The 17,995-nt window shown below is 39.8% G+C and overlaps 1 long non-coding RNA gene across 1 annotated transcript; it reads right to left on the bottom strand.

Annotated features, from left to right (window-relative positions):
* Window positions 1–3,551: 3,551 nt before the first annotated feature.
* LOC127301056 (uncharacterized) lies at window positions 3,552–14,547 on the bottom strand. The gene is made up of 5 exons (XR_007851828.2): window positions 14,225–14,547; window positions 14,040–14,136; window positions 5,248–5,324; window positions 4,289–4,364; window positions 3,552–4,122 (listed from the first exon to the last, which is right to left on the bottom strand). It is a non-coding gene; the product is annotated as an uncharacterized lncRNA (long non-coding RNA).
* Window positions 14,548–17,995: the final 3,448 nt, after the last annotated feature.

Genomic DNA, 17,995 nt, shown 5'->3' with positions numbered 1-17,995 from the left:
GGAGTGACAGAAACCTCTAAGGTTATGGATGTGCTGTTGCCACTAGGGATAAAACATTGATGCTATGTCCGAGGATGTAGTTATTGATTACATTACGCGCAATACTTAATGCAATTGTCTGTTGTTAGCAACTTAATACTGGAAGGGGTTCGGATGATAACCCGAAGGTGGACTTTTTAGGCATAGATGCATGCTGGATAGCGGTCTATGTACTTTGTCGTAATGCCCAATTAAATCTCACAATACTCATCATAATATGTATGTGCATGGTCATGCCCTCTCTATTTGTCAATTTCCCAACTGTAATTTGTTCACCCAACATGCTATTTATCTTATGGGAGAGACACCTCTAGTGAACTATGGACCCCGGTCCAATTCTCTATACTGAAATACAATCTACTGCAATACTTGTTCTACTGTTTTCTGCAAACAATCATCTTCCACACTATACATCTAATCCTTTGTTACAGCAAGCCGGTGAGATTGACAACCTCGCTGTTTCGTTGGGGCAAAGTACTTGGTTTGTGTTGTGCAGGTTCCACGTTGGCGCCGGAATCCCTGGTGTTGCGCCGCACTACATCTCGCCGCCATCAACCTTCAACGTGCTTCTTGGCTCCTACTGGTTCGATAAACCTTGGTTTCATACTGAGGGAAAACTTGCCGATGTACGCATCACACCTTCCTCTTGGGGTTCCCAACGGACGCGTGCTGTACGCGTATCAAGCTCTTTTTCTGGCGCCGTTGCCGGGGACCTGAAGAAAAGTTACACCACAGAGATCTCTAACTCCCACGTCAACTTTGCGCCAGCAACTCTTTTTCTGGCGTCGTTGCCGGGGAGATCAAGACACGCTGCAAGGGGAGTCTCCACATCGCAATCTCTTTACTTTGTTTTTGTCTTGCTTTATTTTATTTACTACTTTGTTTGCTGCACTAAATCAAAATACAAAAAAATTAGTTGCTAGTTTTACTTTATTTGCTATCTTGTTTGCTATATCAAAAACACAAAAAAATTAGTTACTTGCATTTACTTTATCTAGTTTGCTTTATTTACTATTGCTAAAATGGGTACTCCTGAAAATACTAAGTTGTGTGACTTCACAACCACAAATAATAATGATTTCTTATGCACACCTATTGCTCCACCTGCTACTACAGCAGAATTCTTTGAAATTAAACCTGCTTTACTAAATTTTGTTATGCGAGAGCAATTTTCTGGTGTTAGTTCTGATGATGCTGCTGCCCATCTCAATAATTTTGTTGAACTATGTGAAATGCAAAAGTATAAAGATGTAGATGGTGACATTATAATATTAAAATTGTTCCCTTTCTCATTAAGAGGAAGAGCTAAAGATTGGTTGCTATCTCTGCCTAAGAATAGTATTGATTCATGGACTAAATGCAAGGATGCTTTTATTGGTAGATATTATCCCCCTGCTAAAATTATATCTTTGAGGAGTAGCATAATGAATTTTAAACAATTGGATAATGAGCATGTTGCACAAGCATGGGAAAGAATGAAATCTTTGGTTAAAAATTGCCCAACCCATGGACTGACTACTTGGATGATCATCCAAACCTTTTATGCAGGACTGAATTTTTCTTCGCGGAACCTATTGGATTCAGCTGCTGGAGGTACCTTTATGTCCATCACTCTCGGTGAAGCAACAAAGCTTCTTGATAATATGATGATTAATTACTCTGAATGGCACACGGAAAGAGCTCCACAAGGTAAGAAGGTAAATTTTGTCGAAGAAACCTCTTCCTTGAGTGATAAGATTGATGCTATTATGTCTATGCTTGTGAATGGTAGGACTAATGTTGATCCTAATAATGTTCCGTTAGCTTCATTGGTTGCTCAAGAAGAACATGTTGTGGGGACCCCGGACTAGCTGTCCGAAATTCCCTGTTATATATACAGTTCACGATCCCATGATCAGTGCGCCGTGAACACATAACCGAACTGATATCAAATTACACCATCCATTACAAAGCGGAATAAGAAAATTACAACATGGTCACATGACCGATACTTACATAATAGCCTCGAAGGGCCTAACTAAACATCAGAGCAGCATCATCACTTCAGCAGCGCGGTATCCAAGTCATCTGCCATAACCCTACAGGCAACTGACTGGGAAGACGTTCCTAGCTCGCATAGACGTCGCCAACTCCTTCTTCATCCGTCGTGTTCCTCCAAGTCTGGCCAAGTAAATAGCCAGGGACAAAGCCATGAGTACATTGGAATTGTACTCGCAAACCATCAAGAAGGGTGTTAACAATGCTAACTAAAAGAGACAAGAGAGGAAGAATAGTTTCTCTTGTGGATATAGCATGTGAAAGAGAAATAGTTTCTCTTGTGGATATAGCATGTGAAAGAGAAATAGTTTCTCTTGTGGATATAGCATGCACAAGAGCGTCAGTTTCTCTTGTGGACAAAGCATGCCGCCATCTCAATTGACGGGAACGCTTAGGAAGTTCTATGACATATCTATATCTTTATTGGAGATGAGGTAGCATAAGTCCATCTCAGTTGATGGGAATGCTAGAGGATTCCTATGACATACATATATCTTTATTGAAGAATATGCTTCAAAAGATACTTATGACATCTCTATATCTTTGTTAAAGAAGAGTTCCTCTACATGAAACACTTAGGGATGAGTCCCCCACTTAGCCTTCATTTTTCCACGACCATCTCCATATGGTCAACACACGCCCTTTTTCCGTACCCTTCCGGTACATCCAACACAACACTTTCTTTGCAAAGCATTTATCAAAACAAAACTCAAGCCCCGGTTAAGTATGGCCATTTCAACTTGTCCATGACCGCGGACACGGCTATTCGAATAGATTTGACTCTGCAGAGTTTGCACACTTTCCCCACAACTATCCGGATACCTATCGTGTGGGCATCATCCCCGCATAACAACATATGCCACGACGGATACCCGGACATAACCTTTCGCTTATCTCCACTGGCATGAGTCCTTCCCTGCGGGCTTACCCCTTCCCGGCACCCCGGCAGCATACCTCCCTTTGAGCGTATCTCCGGCGCCATGACAGAAGACCCTCAGTAATCGTCCGGCTATAGACAACTACAGTGTATTGCCTCCTCCAGAGCGCAACCCGGCTTCAGGGGCCATACCCACCCCTATAGAAAGTTGTGAGGTGTCCCATGCCAGCTTCAACAAACTACGGGCTAAGCCCCGTCCCACACCAGGGTAGTGTGGTTGCGCGATAAAAAGTTGGGACGGCGAACACTTATACGCAGTGCTCCTTTGAAAAACATTTTACCCACATTTCCTTTGTTTACCAACAAACCACCATATTTCTCCGAACAACCTTGTTCAAACATTTGCTCTTCCAAAAACCTTCTCTCGGGTAGAGTTAACTTACCCAAGGTTTTTCATAAAACATTTACAACAAGGTAAGCCTTGAGGGGTTCCCAACCTAAAGTTTCATGAGTTGAACTACTATAGCACTACGGCCGAGATGAGAGTCATCACGCCATTGATGGTGTGAAAAGGAGTAATGGAGTGGATCATACTTGCTTAAGGTAAGCATGTACTATGACCACACAAGGAGGATTATACTTTCAGATTTGTGGTGCTAAAAATACAACTTAGATAGTGGAGTATCACTATCCAACATACTCTCCAATGGGTACACGGCATACTCCTCTCAAGTTGAGAATACACCAAGATCATGACATTGATACCTCTATACTACAAAAGTGGTGGGTGTGGTGTAAGTCATTATCTTGAGATGGAACATGCTCAAGTCGAGCATACAAGATAACCAAGAGGAATAGCACGGCCATGATACCATGAATCCCATAATCACAAAGACAATAGTGGAGTATCACCACTAGGGAGTACCCCACTAGCAACCATACATAGATATCGATAATAAAGAGAACAACACATATAGAATCAAGGTGCTTTGGATATCAACAAATGACGTCCAACTAGACACCGAATCAGAGATCAAAAGATGGCTTGCATTGGCTTATTTGTCCCTGGAATCCTTCAACTCCATCAATATAAGAATTCCAACAACATATATAAATAAAATCCTCGTCCGATTCCACTTCTTCTTCTTCTTCTCCGGAATTGTTCGCATCTATCGCCGGAAAATATAAAAGGAACACAATCAATCACATTGCATCAACAAGACAACATTCAACAATCAACAACTAATCATGCAGCCAAGGTATAACATACTAAGGACTTATAGATACCACAAAACAAATTTAAGAGTTTTAATTTAGAAAACCCCATTTATTTACCTAGTAGAGGCATGAGTGCATCACAACATAGCAATTGCCTCTCTCGGTTATCACCATGGTATAAACCAATTATCCCCTAGTAGATAACATCATGAAGAGGACAAGAGCATTAGTTTGGCATCACAAACATTCACAACATAATTTCAAACATTTTTGGAAAAGTAGAAATCAGTTTTCCTAATTTAATTTGCTCACTTAACACTATACAAAAATAGGAAGCAAACCATATGCCACATCATTTGAAAACTTAAGCAAAACAAAAGAGCTAATGTTAGGTTGTAGAGGTTTTGTTTTGCAAGCATAAAACAAAGGTTGCCCATCTCTACTAAAAAGAGTTGGTCAAGGGTTTTAAATAAACCGAAAAGTTTTGCTTCAACAATGCATGTCACACATAAACATTACTAACAGCAACAAATATGTATGAACAGAGACTAATAATATTTTTCCTATATAGCCAGTACTAACACAAGACTAACCCAATTAGAATCACCCAAAAATATTAAACCTACAATTTTAGGAATTTCTGCGAATCTGACTGTGCAGAAAACAAGATCTGTAAGCCATAAATCGTAGAAAAATCCTAAAAATATGAGGCCACTGGCATTTTAAAGGTAATTAAACAGAGATTCATACACAATTGGATTTGGGTTCAAATTGTTTCTGAAACTCTCACAAATGGATTTACAAGTTTACTGCATGTCTGTACCATTTGCTTTCTCTCTGGATTTACAAAACATATAAATGTTTGAAACTTGTTTGAGATGATTAAGAAATCATTCAGTAATCCTACAGAATTGGAATCACTCAATTTGGATTAAAGATGGATTTTTGGTGATTTAAAAGCTAACAGCCATGTCTGCAGAACACACAGAATAAGTTTAATTCACCAATAATCGTACATAAATCATAAAAATATGAGGTCATCTGCATCTGAAAGGTATTGAATAGGTGTTTCTTACCCAATTGGTTTCATTCAAAAATTCGTTTCCAAGCTCCTGGTTTAATTCGACAAAGTCAGATCTGACCAGATCTTGATCTGTGAACCATTTCAATTTCAGGAGGTCAATCGAAGTAAAACCAACGCCAAAATGAAGGTACTGAAGAGGGCTTTCACCCACAGTTGAGTTTGCTCAAAAAGGTTTTGTAAAACGGGAGAAATCTAACAAACAGTGATTATGCATGTTTGCAGAACTTTATTTACCATGCAAAATCCGTAACGAATTTGAGGATGAGACCAACGCCAAGTTGTAGATATTTTCAATACCTATCTATGGAACTTTGAATCACTCGATTTGGATCTGCACACAAGATTTGGCGGATTTTACAAGTTCGTACCAGAATCTGAAACAGCAAGATACAGAAATTACTGCAAGGTTTTGGACGAACTTTGCTCAAGAACTTCAGATCTGAGGATAGCACAACCTTCTCCATGCTTGGACCAACATGCACCTGCATCAAGATCCAATCTTAGCAATGGAGGAAGAAGAAGAGGAGAGGAAACCAGCTAGGGTTGGGGGAGAAGAGAGTGAGAGGAATGCTCTCATGGGGAGGGGGAGCTCGAGAGAGAAGGAGAGCTGCGGTTTGGTGTGCTCTCATGGCCATGGCCGGCCATGGAGCCTTGGTGGAGCTTCAGCTCGTGGGGAAGAGGTAGGAGAAGGGTGTGAGAGAGTGGAGGAAGGAGTGGAGTGTCCAAAAATGAGAAGCAAAAGATGGGGAGGTGGCCGGCCAAGCCCCTTTTATAGAGGGAGAGGGGTGGCTGCCTCCTCTTTGATTGGTGGAGATGGGTGGCTGGCTTGGGGAAGGGAAAATTGACCCAAGCTGAAATTATTAGTGGCATTGGGAAGAGACAAAGAAAAGAGAGGTTTTCCCAAGGTGGAGTAATTGTGTGAGAGAGAGATGGAGAGGTATGATGCACATGTGTGCCATGGCATGGCATGGCCGGCTACTTCATGTGGCCCTCAAAAATGAATCATAAAAAGGAAGCTTCCAACATACATGTTGATCATAGTGGAGCCACATTATTTCTTGCCAAGATGGTGGCTTAGATAATGTGTACAAAAATATAAAAGAGATAGAGATGGAAGGAGAGTGTGATGGTGATAGAAGTAACCATATACCCATAATGAAGAATATGGTGACATAAATTATGAATTCATGAGGTCAAGGTGATGATGGAAAGAATAGATGATTGAGATGGGTAGGATGAAATATAAGTTTCTCTACAAATGAGAGGTCAATTGGGAGTGGTTTGAAAGTATCAAATGATCATCCATTTGATCAAGAATTGGAGGATGAAGGAACATTATGGGGTAGATCGGAGATGTACAGAAGATGTGCAAGAGTTGTCATTTGAAATAGAACTTATTTGAAAAGTATTTGGAACACCTCAATTGTCTAGGGACAATTGGGGATGAACTCAAGTGGAATGAAATTTGAGAGTGTTGAGATAAAACTAGTTGGAACATAGGAGTTCAAAATATTCTACTTACTTTCCCAAGTAAAGTAGAGTTTTTCTCAAATGTAAAAAAATAAGCAAGAGGGAAACAAGAAATGGTATAGGTACCATAAACAAGCCTTTTGTTAAAAAGAAAACAAAATAGAAAGTGATGTTTCAGAAATCAGTATTTGTTAGAAATGGGATGAAAATCAAAACCCATTTCAGTCCTTGGTTTTCTCTGAAGAAATATCTTGAAAAGATTTAATAAAACTAGAAGTAGTTTTGTGATCAAAACTAGAGAAGGAAAATCAATAGGATTTTTGAGATAGAAAGCTAATTTAGGGAGAAGTGTTCTCAAGGGTAGATGATGGCTATAAAATGTACCCATCATTCCCACTCTTGGTTTTGTGAAGATTAAACTTGAATAAACACAAGAGGCAAAAGTACATAAAGTGATCTAGTGCAGAAACACTGGATAAGGTATGAGATCAAGTTAAATATAGGAGTTGCAAGTATAGACTGGGACATGCAAGACGTGGAAGTTGAAGAGGGTGTTGCATAGATGGAATCCATGCATTGAGATTACCAACATCAGTTGTGGGTGCTTAGAGATCAACTGCCAAAGTCTGGAAATTTTAAGCCTGTCAACACAGATGGTCATCATGGCCTCAAAACCAACAAGGATGAGTGGGTATAAGAGAGGGATGTAGCTAGGGGTAGATGATCCCAAGTTTTGAATTAAGGATGATTGAGCTATCTTGTACCACCAAGAGAAAAATCAAGATGGCACACTCATGTTGCCATGAGGAGAAGAGTTTGATGTAGTAAAAAGGAAAACAATTTTTCCTAAGTCTCTAATGTGTTTTATTAGGTGAGTTGTTTGTCTAACCACTAGAGGTGTTGTTCTTTGAGGTAACTCAAGGCAAAACCCAACAAGAAAAACAAGACAATACATCTACCAACAGATCAAAGCAATTCATCACAACAAACAGATCAAGGCAATTCATCTAATAAGTCTTTTAGAAAAAGTTTTTGTTCCCCCTAATTTTTGCAATAAGGACAACTAATCAAGGTTGCAAAAGTTGGGGTGTTACAGATCTTCCACCCTTAAAATAATCTCGTCCCGAGATTACTGAGCGCAGAACTAGAGGGGTTGTAAAACTTAACGAAAGTTAGACTCCATTCTTCTGTAGACGTGCCGTTGTAGAGAAGGTCGTTGCTTCATCTTCTGGGAGACATGATGGATTTCTGTCGGTGGCGAGCTTCATGAAGAGGTTGACTACTCCATGCAGATGTTAGACATGTAGCTTCTTAACGACCCTAGTGGAGCTCACGACTCAGAAAATTTAGTGCACTCCAATGGTGCCTTAGCGGGGTTGAAAACGTTTTAGAGTTAGCTTAAATTTAGTGGAAGAAGAAGTCTTCCACCCTTAAAATTGTTCACCGGGGAGGGGGCATTAAAAACTGTAAGCTTCGGCCACGGGTCTTGTCGGGCGCTTCTTGGAGAAGTCATTGATCTCCTGTCTTGAGTTGAAAACATCTTCAGAGGGCGTTGTGTAGTCCACAGCTTCAAGAGGGGTTAGTGCATCCTACGTTTCCAACGGTGTGTTAGAAAGGTTTAAAATGTTAGGGTTAGCTCCAACTTCTAGTGGAAGACGAAGTCTTCCACCCTTAAGATTTTTCATCGGGCTTTCGGAAAAACTCAGAGCGTCTGCCTTGCGGTCCTATCGGGGCTTCTGAAGGAGTCGTCGATCTTCCTTGTTCAGTTGAAGAATCTTCAGGGAGACATGTAGACCACGGCTTCAATAGACTCTCACGGTGTTTTATAAACCACAGGACGCGTGGCAAGTTAGTAAGTCAATAAAACGCCTGGTTGGTATCCATATGAAGCAGCAACATATGTCGTTGAAGACAATCTTCAGCTGGCGGGTCGCTGTTGACCAGTTAAGAAGTGAGCGGGTAAATTGCACCTAGTCTTGAGTTCTTGAGGCATCTTCAGGAGTCTTCACTTGATGAGGACCAGATGAACCATGTGATGTAGCTCGGCTTTGACGCTATGGTTCTCTCAGCTTGTTAGATGGTGTGTTAGAGGGTGGTTTCAAGAAGATATCCTCGAGGTTAGTGCGATTGTACTCCAAGGTTAGACCAAGTTAGTAGGTCTTCTCGCAGAGGTGCAGTCACTCTTGAAGGTAGGGCTTCTATTTTCTTGATGAAGTGGAGATGCTTCAGCGGATCTTGAAGGTATTGGCTTTTGCTTTGTTGGAGTAGTAGAGATGCTTCAGATGACCTTGAAAGTAGTCGGCGTAGATAGGGGTCTGAGTTAGTCTCCCTGACGGTTGAAAAACAACTGCTAACGGTTTTAGAGTTAGAGCTTTCCGTTAACCTATCCCACTAACTAACAGTTAGCATTCATCGGCGAGGCAAACTTTAATCCTATCATAGCATGTGACACCCATACAATCATAACCAGAGACAAAATACCACTAACAGAGGCTACCGGTATTTTTCCTAGATGCACAGTAACAAAACAAGATCAACACAATTGGAATCATTCAAAAATATTTATTTTTCAATTTTTGAGACTCAAAATACTAACCAGAAACAGTGATCAAGTTTTATTTATTAAAAATCGTACAAAAATCCTAAAAATACACGGTCAGTGGCATCTGAAAGATAATTTCATACTGGTTCTAGTGCAATTTGAATCACATCAATCGGAGCTACCAAACTATTTTTATTAGCAAAACAGTATACTGTCAGATTTCCGTTTTTAATTTCTGTTTTACAAATTTCAAACAATTAAAAAGGGCGGGAACGTCTAAATAGCAAGACATACATGCACACAACAAACAGATAAAATACGCCCACGCAACACACTTAGGGAACTACAAGCAATCAGCACACCAAACAAGGCACTCTAAGTATCTAGAGATACCTAATACGTGGGGGTAGCTCAAGCAAAGTGATCGAGTTTGTCCTATCCATCCTATAGGTTTGGGGGCTGGTCACATATGTTGGCGTCTTCATCTTGTTAACATCATCTTTAATAAGGATTCTCGCAGCAGAGGGTGGTGATGCGGCCTGGTGTTGAGTCGTCGATGTTGAAGTGGAGGCGAAAACTGTGTAGAACTTCTGATCTCAACATCTCTGTGACGTGAGGTCTTCAGAGGGGTAGCTATTGAGGAACTCCCAAGGTTGACAACTTCTTGTAGCTGGCCTAAAAATTACTAGTCAAGAACTGAGGACTTGATCCCTGACGACTGCAAAAAGTGCGAGTCCATGGAGGAAGAAGGTCAGCTCCTTGACAGACTTTGGTGACAACCAAAGGCATGATCTTATTATCCCTTTATGTGTAGGACTAAATCGGCGTCCGATCTTCAATTGTTGTCGTTGGAGATACGGGAGTCTTCCTGAGGGATTGAGCCATCTTCGAGTTCGAGTCTTCGGTCTGAGTTGGGGACATCGTCCAACATGTAGGTTTGAAATGGATGAGACAATAGAGTAAGAACTTTCAAACATTCATAAAGCGGAGGGGTAAGAGTTTAGAAGCTTTGAATAAATAAGAGGAGTAGAAGCGATGCTTCCAACTAAAGAAAGAGTTACTTTGTAAATAGTTTTTCCCAAGTACTTGTTTCCTAACTAACGTCCATGCTAACTAAGGTCTCCTACAGTCAGGATAGCTCTGATACCAGCTCTGTGGGGACCCCGGACTAGCTGTCCGAAATTCCCTGTTATGTATACAGTTCACGATCCCATGATCAGTGCGCCGTGAACACATAACTGAACTGATATCAAATTACACCATCCATTACAAAGCGGAATAAGAAAATTACAACATGGTCACATGACCGATACTTACATAATAGCCTCGAAGGGCCTAACTAAACATCAGAGCAGCATCATCACTTCAGCAGCGCGGTATCCAAGTCATCTGCCATAACCCTACAGGCAACTGACTGGGAAGATGTTCCTAGCTCGCATAGACGTCGCCAACTCCTTCTTCATCCGTCGTGTTCCTCCAAGTCTGGCCAAGTAAATAGCCAGGGACAAAGCCGTGAGTACATTGGAATTGTACTCGCAAACCATCAAGAAGGGTGTTAACAATGCTAACTAAAAGAGACAAGAGAGGAAGAATAGTTTCTCTTGTGGATATAGCATGTGAAAGAGAAATAGTTTCTCTTGTGGATATAGCATGTGAAAGAGAAATAGTTTCTCTTGTGGATATAGCATGCACAAGAGCGTCAGTTTCTCTTGTGGACAAAGCATGCCGCCATCTCAATTGACGGGAACGCTTAGGAAGTTCTATGACATATCTATATCTTTATTGGAGATGAGGTAGCATAAGTCCATCTCAGTTGATGGGAATGCTAGAGGATTCCTATGACATACATATATCTTTATTGAAGAATATGCTTCAAAAGATACTTATGACATCTCTATATCTTTGTTAAAGAAGAGTTCCTCTACATGAAACACTTAGGGATGAGTCCCCCACTTAGCCTTCATTTTTCCACGACCATCTCCATATGGTCAACACACGCCCTTTTTCCGTACCCTTCCGGTACATCCAACACAACACTTTCTTTGCAAAGCATTTATCAAAACAAAACTCAAGCCCCGGTTAAGTATGGCCATTTCAACTTGTCCATGACCGCGGACACGGCTATTCGAATAGATTTGACTCTGCAGAGTTTGCACACTTTCCCCACAACTATCCGGATACCTATCGTGTGGGCATCATCCCCGCATAACAACATATGCCACGACGGATACCCGGACATAACCTTTCGCTTATCTCCACTGGCATGAGTCCTTCCCTGCGGGCTTACCCCTTCCCGGCACCCCGGCAGCATACCTCCCTTTGAGCGTATCTCCGGCGCCATGACAGAAGACCCTCAGTAATCGTCCGGCTATAGACAACTACAGTGTATTGCCTCCTCCAGAGCGCAACCCGGCTTCAGGGGCCATACCCACCCCTATAGAAAGTTGTGAGGTGTCCCATGCCAGCTTCAACAAACTACGGGCTAAGCCCCGTCCCACACCAGGGTAGTGTGGTTGCGCGATAAAAAGTTGGGACGGCGAACACTTATACGCAGTGCTCCTTTGAAAAACATTTTACCCACATTTCCTTTGTTTACCAACAAACCACCATATTTCTCCGAACAACCTTGTTCAAACATTTGCTCTTCCAAAAACCTTCTCTCGGGTAGAGTTAACTTACCCAAGGTTTTTCATAAAACATTTACAACAAGGTAAGCCTTGAGGGGTTCCCAACCTAAAGTTTCATGAGTTGAACTACTATAGCACTACAGCCGAGATGAGAGTCATCACGCCATTGATGGTGTGAAAAGGAGTAACGGAGTGGATCATACTTGCTTAAGGTAAGCATGTACTATGACCACACAAGGAGGATTATACTTTCAGATTTGTGGTGCTAAAAATACAACTTAGATAGTGGAGTATCACTATCCAACATACTCTCCAATGGGTACACGGCATACTCCTCTCAAGTTGAGAATACACCAAGATCATGACATTGATACCTCTATACTACAAAAGTGGTGGGTGTGGTGTAAGTCATTATCTTGAGATGGAACATGCTCAAGTCAAGCATACAAGATAACCAAGAGGAATAGCACGGCCATGATACCATGAATCCCATAATCACAAAGACAATAGTGGAGTATCACCACTAGGGAGTACCCCACTAGCAACCATACATAGATGACGATAATAAAGAGAACAACACATATAGAATCAAGGTGCTTTGGATATCAACAAATGACGTCCAACTAGACACCGAATCAGAGATCAAAATATGGCTTGCCTTGGCTTATTTGTCCCTGGAATCCTTCAACTCCATCAATATAAGAATTCCAACAACATATATAAATAAAATCCTCGTCCGATTCCACTTCTTCTTCTTCTTCTCCGGAATTGTTCGCATCTATCGCCGGAAAATATAAAAGGAACACAATCAATCACATTGCATCAACAAGACAACATTCAACAATCAACAACTAATCATGCAGCCAAGGTATAACATACTAAGGACTTATAGATACCACAAAACAAATTTAAGAGTTTTAATTTAGAAAACCCCATTTATTTACCTAGTAGAGGCATGAGTGCATCACAACATAGCAATTGCCTCTCTCGGTTATCACCATGGTATAAACCAATTATCCCCTAGTAGATAACATCATGAAGAGGACAAGAGCATTAGTTTGGCATCACAAACATTCACAACATAATTTCAAACATTTTTGGAAAAGTAGAAATCAGTTTTCCTAATTTAATTTGGTCACTTAACACTATACAAAAATAGGAAGCAAACCATATGCCACATCATTTGAAAACTTAAGCAAAACAAAAGAGCTAATGTTAGGTTGCAGAGGTTTTGTTTTGCAAGCATAAAACAAAGGTTGCCCATCTCTACTAAAAAGAGTTGGTCAAGGGTTTTAAATAAACCGAAAAGTTTTGCTTCAACAATGCATGTCACACATAAACATTACTAACAGCAACAAATATGTACGAACAGAGACTAATAATATTTTTCCTATATAGCCAGTACTAATACAAGACTAACCCAATTGGAATCACCCAAAACTATTAAACCTACAATTTTAGGAATTTCTGCGAATCTGACTGTGCAGAAAACAAGATCTGTAAGCCATAAATCGTAGAAAAATCCTAAAAATATGAGGCCACTGGCATTTGAAAGGTAATTAAACAGAGATTCACACACAATTGGATTTGGGTTCAAATTGTTTCTGAAACTCTCACAAATGGATTTACAAGTTTACTGCATGTCTGTACCATTTGCTTTCTCTCTGGATTTACAAAACATATAAATGTTTGAAACTTGTTTGAGATGATTAAGAAATCATTCAGTAATCCTACAGAATTAGAATCACTCAATTTGGATTAAAGATGGATTTTTGGTGATTTAAAAGCTAACAGCCATGTCTGCAGAACACACAGAATAAGTTTAATTCACCAATAATCGTACATAAATCATAAAAATATGAGGTCAGCTGCATCTGAAAGGTATTGAATAGGTGTTTCTTACACAATTGGTTTCATTCAAAAATTCGTTTCCAAGCTCCTGGTTTAATTCGACAAAGTCAGATCTGACCAGATTTTGATCTGTGAACCATTTCAATTTCAGGAGTTCAATCGAAGTAAAACCAACGCCAAAATGAAGGTACTGAAGAGGGCTTTCACCCACAGTTGAGTTTTCTCAAAAAGGTTTTGTAAAACGGGAGAAATCTAACAAACAGTGATTCTGCATGTTTGCAGAACTTTATTTACCATGCAAAATCCGTAACGAATTTGAGGATAAGACAAACGCCAAGTTGTAGATCTTTTCAATACCTATCTGTGGAACTTTGAATCACTCGATTTGGATCTGCACACAAGATTTGGCGGATTTTACAAGTTCGTACCAGAATCTGAAACAGCAAGATACAGAAATTACTGCAAGGTTTTGGACGAACTTTGCTCAAGAACTTCAGATCTGAGGATAGCTCAACCTTCTCCATGCTTGGACCAACATGCACCTGCATCAAGATCCAATCTTAGCAATGGAGGAAGAAGAAGAGGAGAGGAAACCAGCTAGGGTTGGGGGAGAAGAGAGTGAGAGGAATGCTCTCATGGGGAGGGGGAGCTCGAGAGAGAAGGAGAGCTGCGGTTTGGTGTGCTCTCATGGCCATGGCCGGCCATGGAGCCTTGGTGGAGCTTCAGCTCGTGGGGAAGAGGTAGGAGAAGGGTGTGAGAGAGTGGAGGAAGGAGTGGAGTGTCCAAAAATGAGAAGCAAAAGATGGGGAGGTGGCCGGCCAAGCCCCTTTTATAGAGGGAGAGGGGTGGCTGCCTCCTCTTTGATTGGTGGAGATGGGTGGCTGGCTTGGGGAAGGGAAAATTGACCCAAGCTGAAATTATTAGTGGCATTGGGAAGAGACAAAGAAAAGAGAGGTTTTCCCAAGGTGGAGTAATTGTGTGAGAGAGAGATGGAGAGGTATGATGCACATGTGTGCCATGGCATGGCATGGCCGGCTACTTCATGTGACCCTCAAAAATGAATCATAAAAAGGAAGCTTCCAACATACATGTTGATCATAGTGGAGCCACATTATTTCTTGCCAAGATGGTGGCTTAGATAATGTGTACAAAAATATAAAAGAGATAGAGATGGAAGGAGAGTGTGATGGTGATAGAAGTAACCATATACCCATAATGAAGAATATGGTGACATAAATTATGAATTCATGAGGTCAAGGTGATGATGGAAAGAATAGATGATTGAGATGGGTAGGATGAAATATAAGTTTCTCTACAAATGAGAGGTCAATTGGGAGTGGTTTGAAAGTATCAAATGATCATCCATTTGATCAAGAATTGGAGGATGAAGGAACATTATGGGGTAGATCGGAGATGTATAGAAGATGTGCAAGAGTTGTCATTTGAAATAGAACTTATTTGAAAAGTATTTGGAACACCTCAATTGTCTAGGGACAATTGGGGATGAACTCAAGTGGAATGAAATTTGAGAGTGTTGAGATAAAACTAGTTGGAACATAGGAGTTCAAAATATTCTACTTACTTTCCCAAGTAAAGTAGAGTTTTTCTCAAATGTAAAAAAATAAGCAAGAGGGAAACAAGAAATGGTATAGGTACCATAAACAAGCCTTTTGTTAAAAAGAAAACAAAATAGAAAGTGATGTTTCAGAAATCAGTATTTGTTAGAAATGGGATGAAAATCAAAACCCATTTCAGTCCTTGGTTTTCTCTGAAGAAATATCTTGAAAAGATTTAACAAAACTAGAAGTAGTTTTGTGATCAAAACTAGAGAAGGAAAATCAATAGGATTTTTGAGAGAGAAAACTAATTTAGGGAGAAGTGTTCTCAAGGGTAGATGATGGCTACAAAATGTACCCATCATTCCCACTCTTGGTTTTGTGAAGATTAAACTTGAATAAACACAAGAGGCAAAAGTACATAAAGTGATCTAGTGCAGAAACACTGGATAAGGTATGAGATCAAGTTAAATATAGGAGTTGCAAGTATAGACTGGGACATGCAAGACGTGGAAGTTGAAGAGGGTGTTGCATAGATGGAAACCATGCATTGAGATTACCAACATCAGTTGTGGGTGCTTAGAGATCAACTGCCAAAGTCTGGAAATTTTAAGCCTGTCAACACAGATGGTCGTCATGGCCTCAAAACCAACAAGGATGAGTGGGTATAAGAGAGGGATGTAGCTAGGGGTAGATGATCCCAAGTTTTGAATTAAGGATGATTGAGCTATCTTGTACCACCAAGAGAAAAATCAAGATGGCACACTCATGTTGCCATGAGGAGAAGAGTTTGATGTAGTAAAAAGGAAAACAATTTTTCCTAAGTCTCTAATGTGTTTTATTAGGTGAGTTGTTTGTCTAACCACTAGAGGTGTTGTTCTTTGAGGTAACTCAAGGCAAAACCCAACAAGAAAAACAAGACAATACATCTACCAACAGATCAAAGCAATTCATCACAACAAACAGATCAAGGCAATTCATCTAATAAGTCTTTTAGAAAAAGTTTTTGTTCCCCCTAATTTTTGCAATAAGGACAACTAATCAAGGTTGCAAAAGTTGGGGTGTTACACATGTTGATGTAAACTTTATTAAAAATTATAATTTCAACAACAATGCTTACCGGAACAATTCTAGTAACAACTATAGGCCATATCCTTATAATAATGGCAACGGCTATGGTAATTCTTATGGGAATTCTTACAACAATAATAGGAACACACCCCCTGGACTTGAAGCTATGCTTAAAGAATTTATTAGTACACAAACTGCTTTTAACAAATCTGTTGAAGAAAAGCTTGGGAAAATTGATATACTTGCTTCTAAAGTCGATAGTCTTGCTGCTGATGTTGATCTTTTGAAATCAAAAGTTATGCCTCATGAAAATCATAATCATAAAATTGTTACTACAGCAAATGCCATCCAAGTTAGAATTAATGAGAATATAAGATTGATGGCCGAATTGCGTGCTAGGTGGGAAAAAGAAGAAAATGAAAAAGAAGATAATATAGCTAAAGTTTGGACTATTACCACCACTAGCAATGCTAATGCTCCACAAGTTGCTGCACCTCCTACTATTACTAATAAAAGAATTGGTGTTAGCAATGTTTCCACTTCTAATGCAAAGTGCGAAAAACTGCCTGAAACTGCTAAAACTGCTGAAACTGCATGTGATAAAACTGCTAAAAAATTTTCCAACATTGGGGATGATGATCCCATTGCTTTAGATTATAATGGTTTGAATTTTGATGATTGCCACATCTCTGAAGTTATAAAGTTCTTACAAAAACTTGCTAAAAGTCCTAATGCTAGTGCTATAAATTTGGCTTTCACGAAACATATTACAAATGCTCTCATAAAAGCTAGAGAAGAGAAATTAGAACACGAAGCTTCTATTCCTAGGAAGATAGAGGATGGTTGGGAGCCCATCATTAAGATGAAGGTCAATGACTTTGATTGTAATGCTTTATGTGATCTTGGTGCAAGTATTTCTGTTATGCCTAAGAAGATTTATAATATGCTTGACTTGCCACCATTGAAAAATTGTTATTTGGATGTTAATCTTGCTGATCATTCTACAAAGAAACCTTTGGGGAAAGTTGATGTTCGCATTACCGTTAACAATAAACTTGTCCCCGTTGATTTTGTTGTCTTGGATATTGAATGCAATGCATCTTGTCCCATTATATTGGGAAGACCTTTTCTTCGAACTGTTGGTGCTATCATTGATATGAAGGAAGGTAATATTAAATATCAATTTCCTCTCAAGAAACGTATGGAACACTTCCCTAGAAAGAGAATGAAGTTACCTTTTGATTCTATTATTAGAACAAATTATGATGTTGACACTTCGTCTCTTGATAATACTTGATACACACTTTCTGCGCCTAGCTGAAAGGCGTTAAAGAAAAGCGCTTATGGGAGACAACCCATGTTTTTTTTACTACAGTACTTTATTTTATATTTGAGTCTTGGAAGTTGTTTACTACTGTAGCAACCTCTCCTTATCTTAATTTAGTGTTTTGTTGTGCCAAGTAAAGTCGTTGATAGTAAGGTTCATACTAGATTTGGATTACTGCGCAGAAACAGATTTCTTTGCTGTCACGAATCTGGGCAAAATTCTCTGTAGGTAACTCAGAAAATTATGCCAATTTACGTGAGTGATCCCCAGATATGTACGCAACTTTCATTAAATTT

This window comes from Lolium perenne, chromosome 7 (assembly GCF_019359855.2).
Source record: "Lolium perenne isolate Kyuss_39 chromosome 7, Kyuss_2.0, whole genome shotgun sequence".
NCBI lineage: Eukaryota > Viridiplantae > Streptophyta > Magnoliopsida > Poales > Poaceae > Lolium > Lolium perenne.
The sequence above is the reverse complement of the archived record's forward strand: the minus strand, read 5'-3'. Positions and strand labels throughout refer to the sequence as shown.